Genomic DNA, 22143 nt, shown 5'->3' with positions numbered 1-22143 from the left:
TTTTGACTTCCGTTTCTGTCACAGAACTACAAAACTCAAGAATTTTCTATATTTGTTACCCTCATTTAAATAGTACTTGGTGTTTCCTATGGGCAGCTTTAGGACAGGGCTGGTGATCAGAAATAAGCAATGGTTAAAGGACAGAAACATTTTTTTAAATTACCAAGGTGATGTACAGAGGGGTTACAATTACATAAATGAGGTAATCAATACATTTCTTGTTAAACTTGTTACTCCTACCCTCATTTTTCTCCTAATGTCTCTCCCTTCCACCCCACACACAAGTTGTAGGGATCATTTCCAACAAATTGTCTTGTGTATGTTGCATTGGTTCCCCTTATCCTTTCTCTCATCATTCTGTTTTCCTCTTCCCTTCCTAAATTCAAATAAACATATATATAATACCAGGGTACCAAAATCAAACATAGTGACAACAGGGGATAAACCATAGGGGGAGGAACAAAAGAAACAAAAAATCATATAGTACATTAAAACAAAACAACAATAAAGATAAACCACTTGTGTCCACATCTTGTAGTTCATTTTGCTTATCATCATCTTATATGGCCACATTTATGTAGCTATTGAGCTATTCTGCTCATCTGCTAAGAATATCCTAGACATATACTAACTATTGCAAATAAAGAAAGGATAAGACCTATGTTTCATTTTTTTTATTGTGAAACTACCATACAGAGGAGTTACAATTACATGGGCAAGATAATGAGTTCATTTCTTATCAAGCATTGTTGCCTCCTCCTTTGTTTCCCCGTCCAATCACTTCCGTTCTCATCTCCACCCCCCTCCCCCACCTCCCACCCCCCACTTCCCAACCCCCCCAACGTTGTAAAGTTTGTTTTTCAATATAATGACTTGTACATCTCGTTGCTGCAATGAGTCCAACTGTATCCCTATTTAAACAATTTGTTTTTTTTCCTTCCCCTCCATAAATTAAACCAACATAAAACACAGTGAAAGCAGGGGTTATATCGTGGGGGAGGGACATACAAAGCAACAAAGAAATAATCTTATAAATATGTTAGAAACACTCAAATGAAAGAAAAAACATTTGAATACTTACCTTGGGGTACATTTTGCCTAACATCATCTTATCTGACGTTTTCTCCTTGTCTCAGACATGTACTAGTTATTGTAAATAAGGGAAACCATGGGACCTATGTTTCTTTGGGCTTGGCTTTACTTCACTTCATATAATTGTTTCCAAGTCTTTGCATTTTTAAACAAATGGGGCAATGTCATTCATTGTGATGGACGCATAAAATTCCATTGTGTATATATACCACATTTTTTTTGATCCATTCATCTACTGAGAAGCATCTGGGTTGGCTCCATATCTTAACTCTGGTAAATAATACTGCAGTAAACATAGTTGTGCTGGTAGCTTCAGTATGGTCTTGTTTGTGATCATTTGGTTAAATGCCCAAAAGTTGGATTGCTGGGTCATAGGGGACCTCTCATAGGGGACCTCTATGTGGAGCATTTTGAGGAACCTCCATAGTGCTTTCCAAAGTGGTTGAACAAGTTTACACTCCCACCAACAATGCATTAATGTTCCCTTCTGTCCACATTCCCTCCAGCATCTGTTGTTATTAGAGTTTTTGATTATAGCCATTCTAACTGGGATGAGGTGATATCTCAATGTTGTTTTGATTTGCATTTCTTTTATGGCTAGAGAGTGAGCATTTCTTCATATGTCTATTGGCCATCCTTCTTTCCTCTTCAGAGAAGTTTCTCTTTAAGTCTGTAGCCCACTTATTTATTGGGCAGTTGTTTATTTGAGGATTTGTTGTTGGAGGATTTAATTTTCTTAGTTCCAAGTATATTTGAGATATAAGACCCTTGTCCGTTGTATGGCTAGTGAAGATCTTCTCATAATCCATGGGTTTTCTATTGATCTTGCTAGCTATGTCCTTTGCCATGAAGAAGTTCTGCAGCTCCATGCAATCCCATTTGTCCAACCTTTCTTTGATTTGTTGTGTTTCTGGGTCCTTATTAAGCAAATTTCGGCCTGTGCCAAGGAGAACTAGTGTTTCTCCTATTCCATCCTGTAATGTTTTCAGAGTGTCTGCTTTGATTCGGAGGTCTTTGATACATTTGCAATTGATTCTGGTGCAGGGTGATATATAAGGATCTAGCTTTAGTTTTCTACAAGTAGTTAAGCAAGTTAGCACCGTTTACTGAAGAGGCTGTCTTTATCATTCTAATTTTTTAGCTCACTTATCAAAGATTAGATGGCTATAGGTCTTTGGGTTCACTTCTGGGTTTTCAATTCTATTCCATTGTTCCTGAGGTCTGTTCTTGTGCCAGTACCAAGCTGTTTTGATTACTATGGCTTTGTAGTAGAGTTTGAAATTTGGTATTGATATTCCTCCAGCACCGTTCTTTCTTTTAAGGATTACTTTTGTTATTTGGGGTCCTTTTTTGTTCCATATGAATTTTTGGATTGCTTCTTCTATTTCCTTCAAGAATGAGGTTGGAATATTGATAGGTATCACATTGAATTTGTAAATAGCCTTGGGAAATTTTGCCATTTTCACGATGTTGATCCTTTCAATCCAGGAGCATGGGAGGTTCTGTTTTGATTTCCTTTTTCAGATTTTTAAAGTTTTCATCATAAAGGTCCTTCACTTCTTTGGTTAAGTTAATTCCTAGGTATTTTATTTTTTGTGGGACTATTAGGAATGGAGTTGCTTTTCTAATTTCAGCCACGTTTTTCTCATGATTGACATACAGAAAAGCCAATATTTGGAAAATATAGTGTCAATTCTATGTTTGAAAAGGAAGTTGTAAACACTTAAAAAAAAGAACAATGTTTCAATTAAATCAATATTATGTTTTCGTGGCGTATATGCTGACTGTATTTTGCTTTGTCTTCCCTCCAAACTCAAATATGAATACTTCTCTTTGTCTTCGTAGAGGCTCGATAAGAAGTCCTATGAATATATCTAAAGCAAATGGAACTCTATGCCTCCATCAGAAAGAAAAACATTGCTAGGAAATGGAAAGACTTGAAAAAAATTATATGAAGTGAAGTAAGCTTGGCTCAAAGAAAGATAGTTCCCATGGTTTCCCTTATTTGCAATTACTAGTATATGTCTCAGACAAGTAGAAACGGTCAGAGAAGTTGATGTTAGGCGAAATAACCCCAAAATAATGATTCAAATGTGTTTTTCTTTCTTGCGATTGTCTCTAACGTTTTTATAATACGATTTCTTTGTTGCTTTGTATGTCCCTCCCCCACGGTATAACCCCTGTTTTCACTGTATTTGATGTTGGTATAATTTGTGGAGGGGTAAAGAAAAAACAAATAGTTTAAATAGAGATACAGGTAAACCCATTGCAACAATGAGATGTACAAGATGTTATGTCAAAAAACGAACTTTACAACTTTGGCTGGGAGCAAGTTGGGGGGAGAGAGGTAGAGGGGAGAGGGAAGGAGGGGCGATGGGAAGGGATAGAAAGGGGAAACAAAGGAGGATGCAACAATGCTTGATAAGAAATCTACTCATTACCTTGCCCATGTAATTGTAACCCCTCTGTACAGTATTTTCACAATAAAAATGAAAAAAATACATCTTGCTAGTATGTATTCTTTTAAAGATCTTATACATATCTTCCCTGTATCATTTGTAGCATCAGACATTACTTAAGGGCACAGAAAAGGCATAGTACTTTACATTAGTAGATCCAGTAGATCCTGAGAAAGTAGGATTTTGAAAGAACCTATAACAACTCACAGCCATATTTTCATGAATACTTTCATGTAGCTAGAACTAGTTTACTAAAATATTCACTTCGAAAATACGTACTAAAATATTCACGAACTCAGCTTTTCTGTTTTATTTCTTGGTATTTCATTTACATATGTTTTTTCTCCATTTTTTCTCCATTTATATGGCTTCCCAATCCTTCTTATTCTTCTCTAAAATATTCTTTAATTTATACATTTGTTCTAGTTTTTCTACACTCAGACTGAGCTATTTACCCTGAGATCTTCACATAACTGACTTTGCCTCAGATAATTGCTTTCTTTAAGTCAAGTGCTTCTCAATTACTGTATGCCCTAGGTCCCTTTAATACCATTTTGTTCTGCTTTATATATCTTATGACATTGGCAATGAAGTCTATCTGCTTATTTCATTTTTCTTTCCATTTATTGAAGCACTGGGTTTAGGAGATTTGGGGGCACATCTCTTGTTCATTTCTGTAGATGCATTAGATAAGACTCCTCCAGAGATAGACCAAGAATTCCTGCTTATGGAAAATGGTCTTTCTGTCTATATCAAAGGCACAATTTTTATGTATCTTCCAAGATTTTGTGCATTATAACTTAGAGTCCTAGAGACTTCTTAAATTTTTTTCACACTTAATAACCAAAAAATGTGAAACCATAGATATTAGCAAAATTTGTTTAACACAATGTTTCTGCATCCACTTTCTGGCCATGTATGTTAAGTCAGTTCTAGCCTGAAAGGAACATTGCCTTTGTGTTTCTTATAATTTTAAATCATATACCTGACTGTTTAAATTTTATCAAATGCTACAAACTTGACAAGACATCATATTACTTCATTTGATGGATGATTCTTCAACTCCTTACAGTTGTTCACTTTTGGAACAGCGATGGAATTTATCATTTATCATAGACAGCTGCTTATTCTGAGGATATCTGTTTCTCTTCACAAAGTCTGCCCTGGAATTATAACTTCATTCAATTCTCAAACTCATATACTTCTGAAATTCTATTTTGTTTCCATTATCTGGATTTTTCTATTTCTCTCCTCGTGATGATGTCAATGCTCATCTTTCAGTCATAATTAAATAAATACTGTATTATAGTTAATAAAAATTCCTCTACCTAAGTATATGCTACACATTTTGACATCATATGATCTACTAGTAATTGTATTATATATATATATATATATATATATATATATATATATATATATGCACAGACACATACATATATACCTTTTTCTGTTGGGAGTACAATAGAATTGTGTGGATAATTATTAGTCATCTTCACTTACTCAGACAAACTCCCACAGACTGAATGAACTACAACACAAATTCATATCCTCAGATAAACCCTGAACATTCAAAATGAAACCTATCAGCAGGGTAAGTTTCTTCTGGACACGATTCAAGAGGATCCAGTTGATCCTGCTCAACTCATTTCTGGTGGTATTCTGATAATCTATTGCATTCTTTGCTTTGTAAAGACAACACCGTGACATCCGCCTTTCTCCTTAAGTATATACTTTTGCCCAAATATTATTTATATTAAGACATTAGTCCCACTGGATTAGGGGTATTCCATACTTAGGAATGACTTCCTCTTAGCTGAATTAGCAGGAGGAGGCAAAAATGCTTGATAAGAAATATACTCATTACCTTGCTCATGTAATTGTAAATCCTCTGTATAATATCTTCACAATAAAAAACTTATTAATTATAAAAAATAAAATAAATCTCAATCATGGGCATTGGCAATTTAGGAATTCCACATAAATATATATAAAACAAGTTAACTAATTCCAGTGGTATTACAGAAGATAGTAATGCAACAAACTACATGTTTATTTTTTCATAAAACTACTTAAAATAGTTTAAGTGACAACAAAGCAGTCTTAAACTAGCAGTATTCTTAGCATAATGTTTTATTCCAGTATGTACCAGTCTATTACTGAAGAAAATGTATTTAGCTCCCCTGATTTATTTGTTTCATAAAAAAGAGTAGGTACGGTTTTTCTTAATTTTTATTTTTATTTCAATTTTTATTTTACTAAGCATATAGTTTCTGCAGTATTCTAAGTTCTTTCCCTTTAGAATACTCTAAGGGCTTATCTTTAATTGAAATACTTTATGGTCAATGGCTTCATAGACTTCCAGTGATTTCCACTATCTTCTAGGTTCTTCTTTATGTCCTTTTTGGTGCTAGTACTACGGTTTGAAATAAAAGATTTGTACTATTTTTTGGCTTTTTCCACTCAAGGCTGGTGCCTTACCAAGCATCCAAATTTCCACATCCAGCTATTTGCTAGTTATTGAAGATACGAATTATGAGGACTTGAGGATTTGTCTGCTGGAGCTGGTTTGTACCCTCATCCTTGGTTCTCATCATCCATAGTAGTCAAAATTATAGATGAGAGACACCATGACCTGGCAGCTACTTTTTTTTTTTCCTGTCGTGGGGATTGAACTCTGGGCCTGGGCACTGTCCCTCATCTCTTCAGCTCAAAGGGAGAAATCTATTATTTGAGCCACAGGGCCACTTCGGGTTTTGTGTGGTTAATTGGAGATAAGAGTTTCGCAGGCATTCCTGCCAACGCTGGCTTTGAACCGTGATCCTTAGATCTCAGCTTGCTAAGTAGCAAAAGTTATAGGTATGAGCCACACGCACCTGAATAGGTTTAAACTTTTATATTAATTTTTACAGTTTAAAAAATCCTACTAGCAAATCCTAGAACATACCTCTTTGATATTTTGAATAATTATACCTATTTTGTCCTTTATGCTACATCTGAGTTTTTTAAAATAAAACCTCTTCTTTCATTCAGATGATTTTGTTGATGGCTGAACAATAGGGGCCAGGATATTGAAATAATGCAGCTGTTGATTCACGTAGTCTAGCATACAGTTCTTTTAGTCTAATTTTTATCTATCTCAACTTCCATTCACAAACTCAGTTTTGAAAATGCACATTTTTTTCATTGCATTAGCAGTGAAAATTATAACTTTGGAACCTGGACATTTTTTGAAACATCTTTCACAGCTCTGCCAGCCACATAACTATCTTTGTAAACATGATATTTCTGACCTATGAAAGCTGCCATCAAATTCTGATGTTTGAATAGGCAGTTATACAGCTTAATCTCTGATAAATTTTCTATGTCAGAGGTCAGCGTGCCATATCTTATTTATTATGAAAGTTCCTCTTTTCATTTAAAAACTTTTATGCTATGTTTTAAACTGAGTGAAATTCTATAGCCTATTTTATTAACTTCAGAGCTCTTACAGATTGTAGGGAGAATGCCAGAAAATGTAGACAATTAATTACCACTCTCTCAAACTGGAGATTTTGTTTCATTTGCAAAACCTAGAATATACAATCATTTCTACCCATCATTTACCTTCTTTCTCATGTATATCATTTGTACACTGAAATGACCCCTATGTTGTCACACTCTGTTGCTTACAAGTAAAAATGGATGCCTGAAATATTAGGTTGTCAGTTGAACAGAAGGGTGAAATTAATAATTATAAAAAAGACCGTCTTATTTTGTAATGATGCCTAATTAATGAGAATACTTTCAAAGCATGTGTGTTTTGTAAAATTACCTCTGAATATTAGGAAATTATGAGATGCTACAGCTGGAAAGCATGCATAATGTACATATGCAGGAGTTGGAGAAACAAACATATGTAGTCATGTTGTCTAGATGAATAGAAAATAACGTGAAAAACACAAAATCAGAATATAGATAATTCACCCAGAAATACTGTTCAAAACAACATTAAAGCCATCAAGGTAACATTAGGGTTAGAATCTATAAAGATAAATGGTGATAATTTCTGCAAAATTGCATAGTAGTTTAATATCAAATATTTATATTTAATAAATATCTTTTTCATACATACAAAAGGCCAATAGTTATACAACAAAAGACTCAATATCACTGTTAAAGCAATGTAAATAAATATACACATCAATTTTGCCTCCCAACTGTTAGAGAGAGTATAATTAATCACACAGATGACAAGTGTTGGTAAAGGTATAACAGAATGGAGGTTGTTTACACTCTTCATGTGAATATAAATTGGTACCACCACGTGAAAACATTATGGAGACGTCAAGAAATTATTCATAATTCTAATATGCAGCAGTTTTGTCTATGGGTACATTGCCAAGACAATGACGTCAACATTTTGAAGAGCCATGTGCACCTTCACTTCCATTTTTATACTATTTTTTGAAACCAAGAAATGGAAATAGACTGTCCTGATTGATTGCTGAACCAATAAAAATATATTACATATGTGTATACATATATACATGTGTGTATAAACACATATGTATATTATATGCATATCACTGGAATGTTATTCAGACAAAATGAGAGAAATTCTATGATATTACAGTATTTGATAGCTAACAAATTTGTTCTCCCAATAACAGAGATAATTGTGTTTATCACGGTTGAGTGGATGGCAAGGTGTTTCTCAAAGTAAACTTCAAATCATAGGATGAATGAGTTTTGGGAATCTGTGTACAGAAGAACTGAAGCTATAGATTCTATTTGAATACATTTGCCATTAAGAATACTAGAAAAATTACTTTTCTTCTTTATTAAAAGTGTAATATAGTTGACACTTGCTTCCCTTGTTCTTTGACAGATCTTATGACTTTTATCTGGGAGTTTGACAATGGATATGATTTTAAATGAGACCGTCAATTATTCTTCATAATAATAATTTTATAGTTTTGACACACCAAGTAAACGAATTTTGCCATATCTAATTCAGAAAATCATGTACTTTCTCTAAAATAAGTTGTAAAAGTCATAATGAGAGGTTAAATTGGTTTCAATATACATTGTAAAATATCAGGAAAGAGAGTAGAAACATATAACTGTAACACTGAATCCTAAATATTTTGGATAAAGTAGAAAGATATTAGTTTAATTTACCTCTCTCTCTAGATCCCTCATTTTCAAAACCAGAGATTTTCAGAAATAATGGATGTGTTTGCTGACTTTTAATGTAGTTGCAAGCTAAAATTAGAACCAAAATCACTCAATATTATCTCCTCTGACCAAAAATACCATTAAAATGTTTAGCTTACAAAAATAATTTAAGGAGGAAGTGGCGCTGTAGCTCAAGTTTTAGAGCGCTCGCCTTGAGCTGAAGAGCTAAGGGACAATGCCCAGGCCCCAGAGTTCAAGCCCCAAGACCGACAAAAAAAAATAATTTAAGGAAACATAAGTCACCAAGCGTGTTTCCTATGTTTTCACAATTGCCTCAATATGAAGAATACAAATTTTACTAGGGGAAACAATCATGCACAATTGTGACACCTTCTTAAAGAAAATACATCTTTATGAATCAATGCAAAACTCATTTATTGAATATCTGCTGGATGTCACAATGTGCTCTACTAAAGAATCATAAGAGAATTGTAAGTTCTTTCAGAGAAATCTGTTTTTTGTTGCTGTTGCTGTTTATTTTCCTTTGATTTTTTATGTCAGTCCTGGGTCTTGAACTCAATGTCTTGGCTTTGGGCCTGAAAGATTTTTGTTCAAAGCTATCACGCTACCAGTTAAACTACAGCTTCGCTTCCAGGTTTTCTATTTGGGTTTTGGTTTTGTTTTTGAGCAATTAGTTGGAGATAATAGGCCCAAGAACTTTTTTCCCCAGTCTGGCTTCAAACCCTGATCCTATTTTGTATACTTCATCATCTCAAGAGAAAAGTAGAATCTGTTGCTCTATTATTAAAACCACTTTTAATATCTTTAGCATATCCCATAACTTTTCAGTATTCTGACATTTATTTACTCATTAGATGTTTTAAATTATGCTTTTTGCTTCAAAGCCTAAGGACACAAGATGGATAAAACCTTTCATTAAATATTAAAATAAGAAGAAGGAACAATCAAATAAGAAACATAATAACCAAACAAAAGAGCTCCCAGCATCAAACCACAGACCTCATTTATTGAAACAGACTCCTTATTTAGAAGAAAAGAATTGAGTGTGGCTTTTTTGTATTATGTGTTATTAATGCCTAAATTGAGTAAAATAAAATTTGAATTTTGCACAAGGACCCTTATGTTTAATAATATAAAAAGTTGATCAGCTGGCCTCTCCTTGGTTAATTCTTTGTCCAACTTGTTAAATAACTCAGGCACTTTATTAACAAGGATGGTTTATAGTTAGAAAAATTTATACAGTTCACCCTGAATTTATATGATGAAAATTTATGAAAACCATAAACACCTTGAAACAGTGTTTTATATCCATAGTTCATAACTTGTATTAAAGCCATTATTTCATCAATATACCAAAAGAAACATGTCTATACTCTTAAAAATATAAGAGCAAAAAACCCCAGTATTTTAATAGCATGATTTACTGAAAAGCCATTCAAGCTAGGACAGACAGCTGTTATGTGAAAAATAATAACAGCTGGCTGCCAGTAACTTATGCCTGCACTCTTCATTTTCCCCGGGGCTGAGATCTGAGGATCAGGGTTTGAAGCCAGACTAGGGACGAAAGTTTTTGGACCTCTAATATCCAACTAATTACTCAAAAAACAAAAACAACAAAAAACAAATACAAAACCTGGGAGCGAAGCGGTGGTTTAACTGATAGCATGATAGCGTTGAACAAAAATCGTTCAGGGCCAAAGCCAAGACCTTGAGTTCAAGACCCAGGACTGACATAAAAAAATCAAAGGAAAATAAACAGTAACAACAACAAAAAACCAGATTTCTCTGAAAGAACTTACAATTCTCTTATGATTTTTTAATAGAGCACATTGTGACATACAGCAGATATTCAATAAATGAGTTTTGCATTGATTCATAAAGATGTATTTTCTTTTAAGAAGGTGTCATAATTGGCATGATTGTTTCCTCTAGTAAAATTTGTATTCTTCATAATGAGGAATTTGTGGAAACATAGGAAACACGCTTGGTGACTTATGTTTCCTTAAATTATTGTTGTAAGCTAAACATTTTAATGGTATTTTTGGACAGAGGAGTTAATATTGAGTGATTTGGGTTCTGATTTTAGCTTGCAAGCACATTAAAAGTCAGAAAACACATCCATTATTTCTGAAAATCTCTGGTTTTGAAAATGAGGGATCTAGAGAGAGAGGTAAATTAAACTAATATCTTTCTACTTTATCTAAAATATTTAGGATCCAGTGTACAGTTATGTTTCTACTCTCTTTCCTGATATTTTACAATGCAGATTAAAACAAATTTAAGGGGCTGTGAAGGTGGCTCAGTAGTAGAGTGCTTGCCTTGCATGCATGAGGCCCTGGGTTCGATTCCTTAGCACCACATAAGTAAAAAGAAAAAAGCAGGAAGTGGTACTGTGGCTCAAGTGGTAGAGTGCTAGCCTTGAGCTGAAGAGCTGAGGGACAGCAGCCAGGCCCAGAGTTCAGGTCCCACAACTGGACCCAAAAAAAACAAGTTTAACCTCTCATTATGACTTTTACAACATATTTTAGAGAAAGTACACAATTTTCTGAATTGGATATGGCAAAACTGGTTTACTTGCTATATCGAAACAATAAAATTATTATGATGAAGAATAATTGATGGTATCATATAAAATCATATCCATTGTCAAGCTCACAGATAAAAGTCATAAGATAAGTCAAAGGACAATGGAAGCAAGTATCAACTATATTACACTTTTAATTAAGGAGGAAAGTAATTTTTCTAGTATTCTTAAAGACAAATGTATTCAAATAAAATCTATAGCTTCAGTCCTTCTGTACACAGATTCCCAAAACTCATTCATCCTATGATTTGAAGTTTACTTTGAGAAACACCTTGCCATCCACTCAACCATGATAAGCACAATTATCTCTGTTATTGGGAGAACAAATTTGTTAGCTATCAAATACTGTAATATCATAGAATTTCTCTCATTTTGTCTGAATAACATTCCAGTGATATGCATATAATATACATATGTGTTTATACACACATGTATATATGTATACATATATGTAATATATTTTTATTGGTTCAGCAATCAATCAGGACAGTCTATTTCCATTTCTTGGTTTCAAAAAATAGTATAAAAATGGAAGTGAAGGTGCACATGGCTCTTCAAAATGTTGACTTCATTGTATTGGCAATGTACCCATAGTCAAAACTGCTGCATATTAGAATTATGAATAATATCTTGAAGTCTCCATAATGCTTTCAATTGGTGGTACCAATTTATATTCACCTGAAGAGTGTCCAAACCCTTAATTCTGTTATACCCTTACCAACACTTGTCATCTAAGTGATTAATTATACTTTCCCTAACAGATGGGAGGCAAAATTGATGTGTATATTTATTTACATTGCTGTAACAGTGATATTGAGTCTTTTGTTGAATAACTATTGGACTTTTGTGTGTATGAAAAAAGATATTTATTAAATATAAATATTTGCTATTTAACTACTATGCAAATTTGCAGAAAATATCACCATTAATCTTTATAGATTGTAACTCTAATGCTATCCTGATGGCTTTAATATTGTTTTGAAAAGTATTTCTGGGTGAGTTATCTATATTCTGATTTTGTGTTTTTCGTGTTATTTTCTATTCATCTAGACAACATGACTACATATGTTTGTTTCTCCAACTTCTGAATATGTACAGTATGCATGCTTTCCAGCTGTAGCATCTCATAATTTCCTAATATTCAGAGGTAATTATAAAAAACACACATGCTTTGAAAGTATCCTCATGAATTAGGCCTCATTACAAAATAAGACTGTCTTTTTTAGAATTATTACCTTCAAACTTCTCTTCAACTGACAACTAATATTTCAGGCATCTATTTTTCCTTGTAAGAAACAGAGTGTGACAACATAGGGGTCATTTCTGTGTACAAATGATATACATGAGAAAGAAGGTAAATGATGGGGAGAAATGATAGTATACTCTAGGTTTTGCAAATAAAACAAAACCTCCAGTTGGAGAGAGTGGTAATTAATTGTCTACATTTTCTAGCATTGTCCCTACAATCTGTAAGAGCTCTGAAGTTAATAAAATAGGCAATAGAATTTCACTCAGTTTAAAAACATAGCATAAAGTTTTTAAAAGAAAAGAGAAACTTTCATAAAAAAATAAGATATGGCACACTGACATCTGACATAGAAAATTTATCAGAGATTAAGGTGTATAACTCCTATTCAAACATCAGAATTTGATGGCAGCTTTCACATGTCAGAAGTATCATGTTTACAAAGATAGTTATTTGGCTGGCAGAGCTGTGAAAGATGTTTCAAAAAATGTCCAGGTTCCAAAGTTGTAATTTTCACTTCTAATGCAGTGAAAAAATGTGCATTTTCAAAACTGAGTTTATGAATGGAAGTTGAGATAGATAAAAATTAGACTAAAAGAACTGTATGCTAGACTAGGTGAATCAACAGCTGCATGATTTCAATATTCTGGCCCGTATTACATGGTGTTGGTCAACCATCAACACAATCATCTGAATGAAAGGAGAGGTTTTATTTTAAAAAACTCAGATGTAGCATAAAGGACAAAATATGTGAAATTCTTCAAAATATCAAAGAGGTTTGTTCTACTAGGATTTGCTAGTAGGATTTTTTAAACTGTATAACTTAATATAAAAGTTTAAATCTAGCCAGGTGCAGGTGGCTCATACCTATAACCTTTGCTACTTAGCAGGCTGAGATCTGAGGATTATGGTTTGAAGTCACACCAGATAAGAGAGTCCATGAGACTCTTATCATCAATAAACTATCAAAAAGCCAGAAATGGAGCTATGGCTCAAGTATTAAAATGTTAGCCAGGAGCAAAAGAAGCTCAGGACAGGGATTAGGCCCTTAGTTCAACCCCATGTGTAGGACAAATAAAAATCTTAAATCTAAGCCAAGTGCCAGTGGCTCATGCCTGTACTCCTAGCTACTCCGGAGACTGAGATCTGAGGATCACAGTTCAAAGGCAGCCTGGGCAGGAAAAGCTGTGAAACACTTATCTCCAATTAGCCACCAAAAAACCAGAAGTGGCGCTGTGGTTCAAGTGGTAGAGTGCTCACTTTGAGCTGAAGAGATGAGGGACAGTGTCCAGGCCCAGAGTTCAAGCCCCATGACAGGAAAAAAAAGTAGCTGCTAGGTCATGGTGTTTCTCATCTATAATCTTGACTACTAAGGAGGATGAGAACCAAGGATGAAGGTACAAACCAGCTCCAGCAGACAAATCCTCAAGTCCTCAAAATTCTTATCCTCAATAACTAGCAAATCACTGGATCTGGAAGTTTGGATGAGTGGTAAGGCAGCAGCCTTCAGTGGAAAAAGCCAAGCAATGGTAAAAGGCTTTTATTTCAAACCCTTGTACTAGCACCAAAAAAGACATAAATAAGAACGTAATAGATAGTGGAAGTCACTGGAAGTCTGCTAAGTCATTGACCATAAAGTATTTCAATTAATGTTCTCACCAGAAAGTTAAGCCCTTAGAGTATTCTAAAGGGAAAGAACTTAGAATACTTCAGAAACTATATGCTTAGTAAAATAAATTTTTTTTTTAAAAATCCTCTACCTACTCTTTTTTATGAAACAAATAAATTTGGGGGACAAAATACATTTTCTTAAGTAATAGACTGGTACATACTGGAATAAAACTTTATGCTAAGAATACTGCTACCTTAAGACTGTTTTGTTCTCACTTAAACTATTTTAAGTAGTTTTATGACAAAACAAGCATAGTTTGTTGCATTACTATTTTCTGTAATACCACTGGAATTAGTTTACTTGTTTCATATATTTTTATGTGGAAGTCCTAAACTGCCAATGCCCATGATTGAGATTTCATTTTATTTTTTGTTATTAATAAGTTTTTTATTGTGATAATATCGTACAGAGGAGTTACAATTATGTGAGCAAGGTAATGACTATATTCCTTATCAAGCATTGTTGACTCCTCTTTTGTTTCCCCTTCCTATCCCTTCCCATCTCTGCCCCACTTCCTTACCCTCTTCAGCCCTAGCCAATGATGTAACGTTCTTTTTTTGAAATAACATCTTGTACATCTCATTGTTTCAATGGATCCACCCGTATCCCTATTTAAACGATTTGTTTTTTTCCCTTCTCCTCCACAAATTATACCAACATCAAATACAGTGAAAACAGGGCTTATACCGTGGGGAAGGGACATACAAAGCAACAAAGAAATCATCTTATAGATATGGTAGAAAAAATCGGAAGGGGCTGGGAAGGTGGCTCAGTGGTAGAGCGCTTGCCTTGCATGCATGAGGCCATAGGTTCGATTCCTCAGCACCACATAAGCAGAAAATAAAGCAGGAAGTGGCGCGGTGGCTCAAATGGTAGAGCGCTACACTTGAGCTGTAGAGCTGAGGGACAGTGTCCACGTCCAGAGTTCAGGCCCCACGACTGAACCCAAAAAAGAATAATTATAAAACAATAAAAGAAACAATGGCAAGAGAGAAAAAACATTTGAATCCTTATCTTAGGGTTCATTTTGCCTAACATCAACTTACCTGACCGTTTCTACTTGTCTCAGACATATACTAGTAATTGCAAATAAGGGAAACCATGGGACCTATGTTTCTTTGGGCCATGCTTACTTCACTTCATATAATTTTTTTCAAGTCTTTCCATTTCCTAACAAATGGGGCAATGTTTTTCTCTCTGATAGAGGCATAGAGTTCCATTTACTTTAGCTATATTCATAGGACTTCTTATCAGGCCTCAACAAAGACAAAGAGAAGTATTCATATTTGAGTTTGGAGGGAAGACAAAGCAAAATATAGTCAGCATATAGGCCAGGAAAACATAATATTGATTTAATTGAAACACTGTTCTTTTTTTTTTAAGTGTTTACAACTTTCTTTTCACACATAGAATTGACACTATATTTTCCAAATATTTTGCCTATTACTATGAATAATTTAATACCAAAGTTTAAAGAAGGTAATTTTTTGTTAGTTGAATGCTAATTTTTTTTTCTTGAGTTCTATCGGAACAATCTAATTGAAAGCAATATCTAAGTCGAAGAGACAATTCTCAAACAGGAAGATCTTGTACAAGAGTTATCAATAAGGTATCAGCCACTATTGGTTTCAATATATGAATGTGGTTCAGCTGAGCCATAGTTTTAGAGTGTTTTTGCTAGTGTAAGTAAAGAAGCATATAACATTTCCTCTAGGAATATGTGGTCGGGGAGGATGGCACCTGGACTTCGGGTAGTTAGCTTATGACATTTCTATTATTCTATCAAATGCCTTCTAGACATAGCTGTGAACAATGTTACAGAAGAGATTAAAGTCGACTTTTAAATTGACTTTAAGTTATTCCTCAAGGTCCAATGTGGTCAGCTAAAACGTCTTTAAAAGAAGGCTTATAACTTCCTCAAAATCCAAGATTTTATTTTGTGTATTACTTTCTGCAGCCTGCACATTTGGAGTTACAGGTTATGCACAATGTTTCCTTCCCATGGATGTCTACCTTAAAGATTTTGGACACACTTTGCCAGCAACAACAATATCTTGTAATAAGTACTTTTACATGTAAAAAACCATGTAACTTGTTACACAAACTATAAATAATTAATACACCTAATTATTAGATATGTGTTGTTTAAATGACCACCATTTCTGTATTAAGTACTGATCAAGATAAGCCCTCTGAACTGTCTTCACTATATTTTAGAGAAAGGATTTATAATAATACATTATTCTGAAGTTTTGACTTAAATCGATCAAAGTTCAAGGACAGACTTTTACCTTTTAATGAAAAACTTGATAAAGCCTTTTCAGTATGATAGAGCAAAGAACAATTTTTGAAACCATTTATGTGAAAGCCTTTCTTTCCGAAGTAAGCTTTTTGCTCAGGTAATAGGGAATATGTAATTGACAAAAACACATCCATTCAATATTAGGTGATTATTTAAGCAATGGAAAACCATATATAACTTCATTTTCTCTCAACCTACACGATTTTGAGCAATATTATCGTGAATAACATAAAAGTGGCAAGGGGTCCTGGATTGAAAAGATTAACATTGTGAAAATGGCAATACTTCCCAAGGCTTTCTACAAATTCAATACAATATTTATCAAAATTCCAACCTCATTCTTCAAGGAAATAGAAGAGGCAATCCAAAAATTCATATCAAAAATAAAAGACCCCGAATAGCAAAAACGCTCTTCAATGGAAAGAACACTGCTGGAGGAATATCAATACCAAATTTCAAACTCTACTATAAAGCCATAGTAATCAAAACAGCTTGGTATTGGCATAAGAACAGACCTCAGTACCAATGGAAAAGAATTGAAAACCCAGAAATGAACCTACAGACCTATAGCCATCTAATCTTCGATAAGGGAGCTAAAACAATAGAATGGAACAAGGACAGCCTCTTCAGTAAATGGTGCTGCCAACATTAGTTAACTACATGTAGAAAACTAAAGCTAGATCCTTATATATCACCCTGCACCAGAATCAACTCGAAATGGATCAAAGACCTTGAAGTCAAAGCAGACACTCTGAAAACATTACAGGATGGAATAGGAGAAACCCTAGGTCTCCTTGGCTCAGGCCGAAATTTTTTGAATAGAGAACCGGAAAGACAACAAATCAAAGAAAGGTTGGACAAATGGGATTGCATAAAGTTGCAGAGTTTCTGCAGGCAAATGACATAGCTAGCAAGATCAATAGAATGCCCACGGATTGGGAGAAGATCTTTAATAGCCATACAACGGACAAGGGTCTCATATCTAAAATATACTTGGACCTCAAAAAATTAAACCCCCCAACAAAAAATCCTCAAAGAAACAACTGCCCAATAAATAAGTGGGCGAAAGACTTAAAGAGAAACTTCTGTGAAGAAGAAAGAAGTATGGCCAATAGACACATGAAGAAATGTTCAACATCCCGAGCCATAAATGAAATGCAAATCAAAACAACATTGTGATATCACCTCACCACAGTTAGAACAGCAAAAGTCAAGAACTCTAACAAAAACAGATGCTGAAGAGGATGTGGACAGAAAGGAACCTTACTTCATTGTTGGTGGGAATGTAAACTTGTTCAACCACTTTGGAAAGCAGTATGGAGGTTCCTCAAAAGACTTCACATAGATCTCCCTTATGACCCAGCAATCCCATTTTGGGCATTTACCCAAATGTTTACAAACAAGACCACACTAAAGCTACCAGCACAACAATGTTTATTGCAGCATTATTTACCATAGCTAAGATATGGAACCAACCCAGATGCCCCTCAGTAGATGAATGGAACAAGAAAATGTGGTATATATAAACAATGGAATTCTATGCCTCCATCAGAAAGAACGACATTGCCCCATTTGTTAGGAAATGGAAAGGTTTGGAAAAAATTATATTAAGTGAAGTAAGCCAGGCCCAAAGAAACATAGGTCCCATGGTTTCCCTTATTTGCAATATCTACTATATGTAGGAGTCAAGCGGAAAAGGTCAGATAATGTGATGTCAGGAAAATGAACCTTTAGCCATGTATTTGAATGTTTCTTTCTTTTATGCATGTGTTTCTAACGCGTTTATATGATTATCTCTTTGTTGCTTTGTATGTCCCTCCCCCACAATATAACCCCTGCTTTCACTATATTTGATGTCAGTATAACTAGTGGAGGAGATGGGGAAAAACCAGTTGTTTAAGGATACAGGTGGACCTGTTGCAACAATGAGAAGTACAAGTTGTCCTGTCCAAAACGAGCTTTACAACGTCGGTGGGGGGGGGGCGGAAGGGGGGGAAGGAGAAGGATTGGGATTGGGGGGGAGGGGGGATGCTGGGAAGGGATGTGAAAGGTAAACCAAACGAGGACTCTGCAATGCTTGGTAAAAAATGTACGCATTATCCTGCCCATGTAATTGTAACCCTTCTGTACAGTATGTTCACAAATAAAATTAAATTAAATTTTAAAAAAAGTAGCATGGGGGTGATGGTGGTGGGAGGTGGGGAGATGGGAAGGGATGTTAAGGGGAAACAAAGCAGAAGGCAACAATGCTTGGTAAGAAATATACTCATTACCTTGCTCATGTAATTGTAACCCCTCTGTACAGTATTTTCAAAATAAAAAAAATAAATAAATTTGTGAGATGAACTTTGAAATTGATTCTAATTATTGTAGAAACAGAATTTCATTACACAGTCTATACAGAAAAATTCAGTAATTTAGAGAAAACTTGCAAAATTTCTATTATTATTCCCTATAATTTCTATTATAATTAGCAAATTCTTTATAAGATAATTCCATTCCTGGACAGTGCTTGCTTGTGGTAGGCCAATTCAGACTTAGTTGTAGATGACTAGCACTGAGCCTTCACTAATAGACTCTGGTTACAACTATTGCTCTTGCCCACATATTTCCCTTAATACACATATGTGTATTAAGGAGTTCATACCGTATATTTTACTAACATTTTAAACTTATGTAAGCATTTCTGTTTAATTTTTGATAAACAAAACTTGTAAAACTAGGAATTATATTGTGATATTTCCATACATGCACACAGTGTAGTTTGAATTTCATTTATATATATACATATATATAAATACATATACACATATGTGTTCTTATATATTTTATATATTTATATAAATACATTTTCTTTATATATGTGTGCATTTATTATATATATTTGAAATGTAATTTATAATATAGAATACATATGATATATATTTATATATTTATATATCAGATATTCATATATAAAAATATTTTGAAATTGCATACTATGTCTAATTTTTCTTAAAATCAGTATGTATATATATATGTATATATATATATATATACATATACATATATAAATATATATATATGTGGCTAGTCATCAGGCTTGAACTCTGGGCCAGGGCACTGTCATTCAGCTCTTCAGCACAAGGCAAGTGCTCTACCATTTGAGTCACAACACCTCTTCTGGTTTTTCAGTGGTTAATTTGATTAGAGTCTCACGGACTTTCCTGCCTGAGCTGGCTTTGAACTGTGATCCTTAGATCTCAGCCTCCTGAGTAGCTAGGATTCCAGGCACGAGCCACTGGCACCTGGCAGAATAAGTACTTTTAAGGCAATGCTTTCAAGAACTGGTGGAAGTAAATGGTATCAATTCAGAAGAAGAATCTAGAATACATTTTCCTTCTCACTTAAGATATGATTCCCTTATTAGGTCACAATGAAAAACAACAGGGTATAGAATCTGACTTGTATTTCAGAATTTGTAAGTACCTGTTGTTTCATAGAATTTTAGTCAGTTTTCTTATTTATAAATCCTGGAAAAATCTATTGAGTCTTTGTCTCAAAGTCAGTAGAGTCTTTGACTCTACTGTTTTATGAATAAAGTATATTTGAATAGAACACGTTATGAACACTTAATATTCTTATAAAAATAATAGTATATTAATTATGATTATAAGTAAGTTCACTAAATTTTTATTAAGATACATGGAAAATACTATGTAGTTCCAATATTCTGTGTGAGACTTAAAATGTCTAAATGATTTATTAGTTAAATTGAAGTTCGTAGAGCTCATGCAAAAAGAACATAAAAATCATTGCTGTTGCAAATTAACTAGTGTTTTGAACATATAGTACTATTTCTATTCTTCAAACTGAAGAAAGATGAATTAGATATACATTCTAAATAATAAAACCAACAAGTTTAAAAAGAGTTCATCTATTTAATCGTGAATCCTAAAATTAATGTGAAGAATGTATAAGTATCCATTATGGATTTTAACACTGTGAGTGACATAACCAACCTTGATAAGGAATAAATTATGCATAAGGGGAAGGAATTTATATTCATCAAGTCTCAATAATGAAAATGCAGAAATATAGAAGCTAGGTAGAATAATTAAACTTTTTATATATTTCGCATTAGGTAACATTTAGAAATATATAACTGCCATAATATGAAGTAGAAGTAATACTATTCATAAGTAGGACACTATTAGAATTTCACTGAAGAGTTGAAGAGTTTAGAAATTCATAATTGGTAATTATTTGCTGCATAAGTCTACATCACCATTTACATATTGGATTAAAGAACTTGATATACATTCTTATTTATACTCCTAAAAGCTTTAATTATTTTCTATGTATCGCAGAAACATGTGTTTTATTTTTTTTAAAGCAAATTTTTTTTAAATTTTATTTTATTTTATTTGAGAACATAGTGTACAGAGGGGTTACAATTACATTGGCAGGATAATGCATACATTTCTTACCAAGCATTGCAGCCTCCTCCTTTGTTTACCCTTCACCTCCCTTCCCAGCCACCTCCCCCCTCCCCCCCACCCAATCATACCCCCCTCCCCCCCACACCGACATTGTAAAGCTTGCTTTGACATGACATTTTGTAGTTCTACTTGTTGCAACAGGTCCACCTGAATCCTTAAACGATTTGTTTGTCCCCATCTCCTCCACATGTTATACTGACATCAAATAAAGCGAAAGCGGGGGTTACACTGTGGGGGAGGGACATACAAAGCAACAAAGAAATAATCTTATAAATGCGTTAGAAACACATGCATGAAAGAAACGAAAACATTAAAATACATATTTAAGGGTTCGTTTTCCTAACATCACATTATCTGACCTTTTCCGCTTGACTCATACCTATACTAGATATTGCAAATAAGGGAAACCATGAGGCCTATGTTTCTTTGGGCCTGGCTTACTTCACTTAATATAATTTTTTCCAAGCCTTTCCATTTCCTAACAAATGGGGAAATGTCATTCTTTCTGATGGAGGCATAGAATTCCATTGTGTATATATACCACATTTTCTTGATCCATTCATCTACTGAGGGGCATCTGGGTTGGTTCCATATCTTAGCTATGGTAAATAATGCTGCAATAAACATTGTTGTGCTGGTAGCTTTAGTGTGGTCTTGTTTGTATACATTTGGGTAAATGCCCAAAAGTGGGATTGCTGGATCATAGGGGAGGTCTATGTGAAGTCTTTTGAGGAACCTCCATATTGCTTTCCAAAGTGGTTGAACAAGTTTACATTCCCACCAACAATGAAGTAAGGTTCCTTTCTGTCCACATCTCCTCCAGCATCTGTTGTTGTTAGAGTTCTTGATTTTTGCTCTTCTAACTGGAGTGAGGTGATATCTCAATGTTGTTTTGATTTGCATTTCTTTTATGGCTAGGGATGTTGAACATTTCTTCATGTGTCTATTGGCCATCCTTCTTTCTTCTTCAGAGAAGCTTCTCTTTAAGTCTTTCGCCCACTTATTTATTGGGCAGTTGTTTCTTTCAAGAATGACAAACATATGCTTGGTGATAGAAAACATGCTGTGTCAGTAAATAATCAAAGAGATGGTTGAAACTTGGACATGCAGATTGCAAATACTCTAT

Source organism: Dipodomys merriami, unplaced genomic scaffold (assembly GCF_024711535.1).
Source record: "Dipodomys merriami isolate MVZ:Mamm:240054 unplaced genomic scaffold, mDipMer1.0.p SCAF_77, whole genome shotgun sequence".
Classification (NCBI taxonomy): Eukaryota; Metazoa; Chordata; class Mammalia; order Rodentia; family Heteromyidae; genus Dipodomys; species Dipodomys merriami.
The sequence above is the reverse complement of the archived record's forward strand: the minus strand, read 5'-3'. Positions refer to the sequence as shown.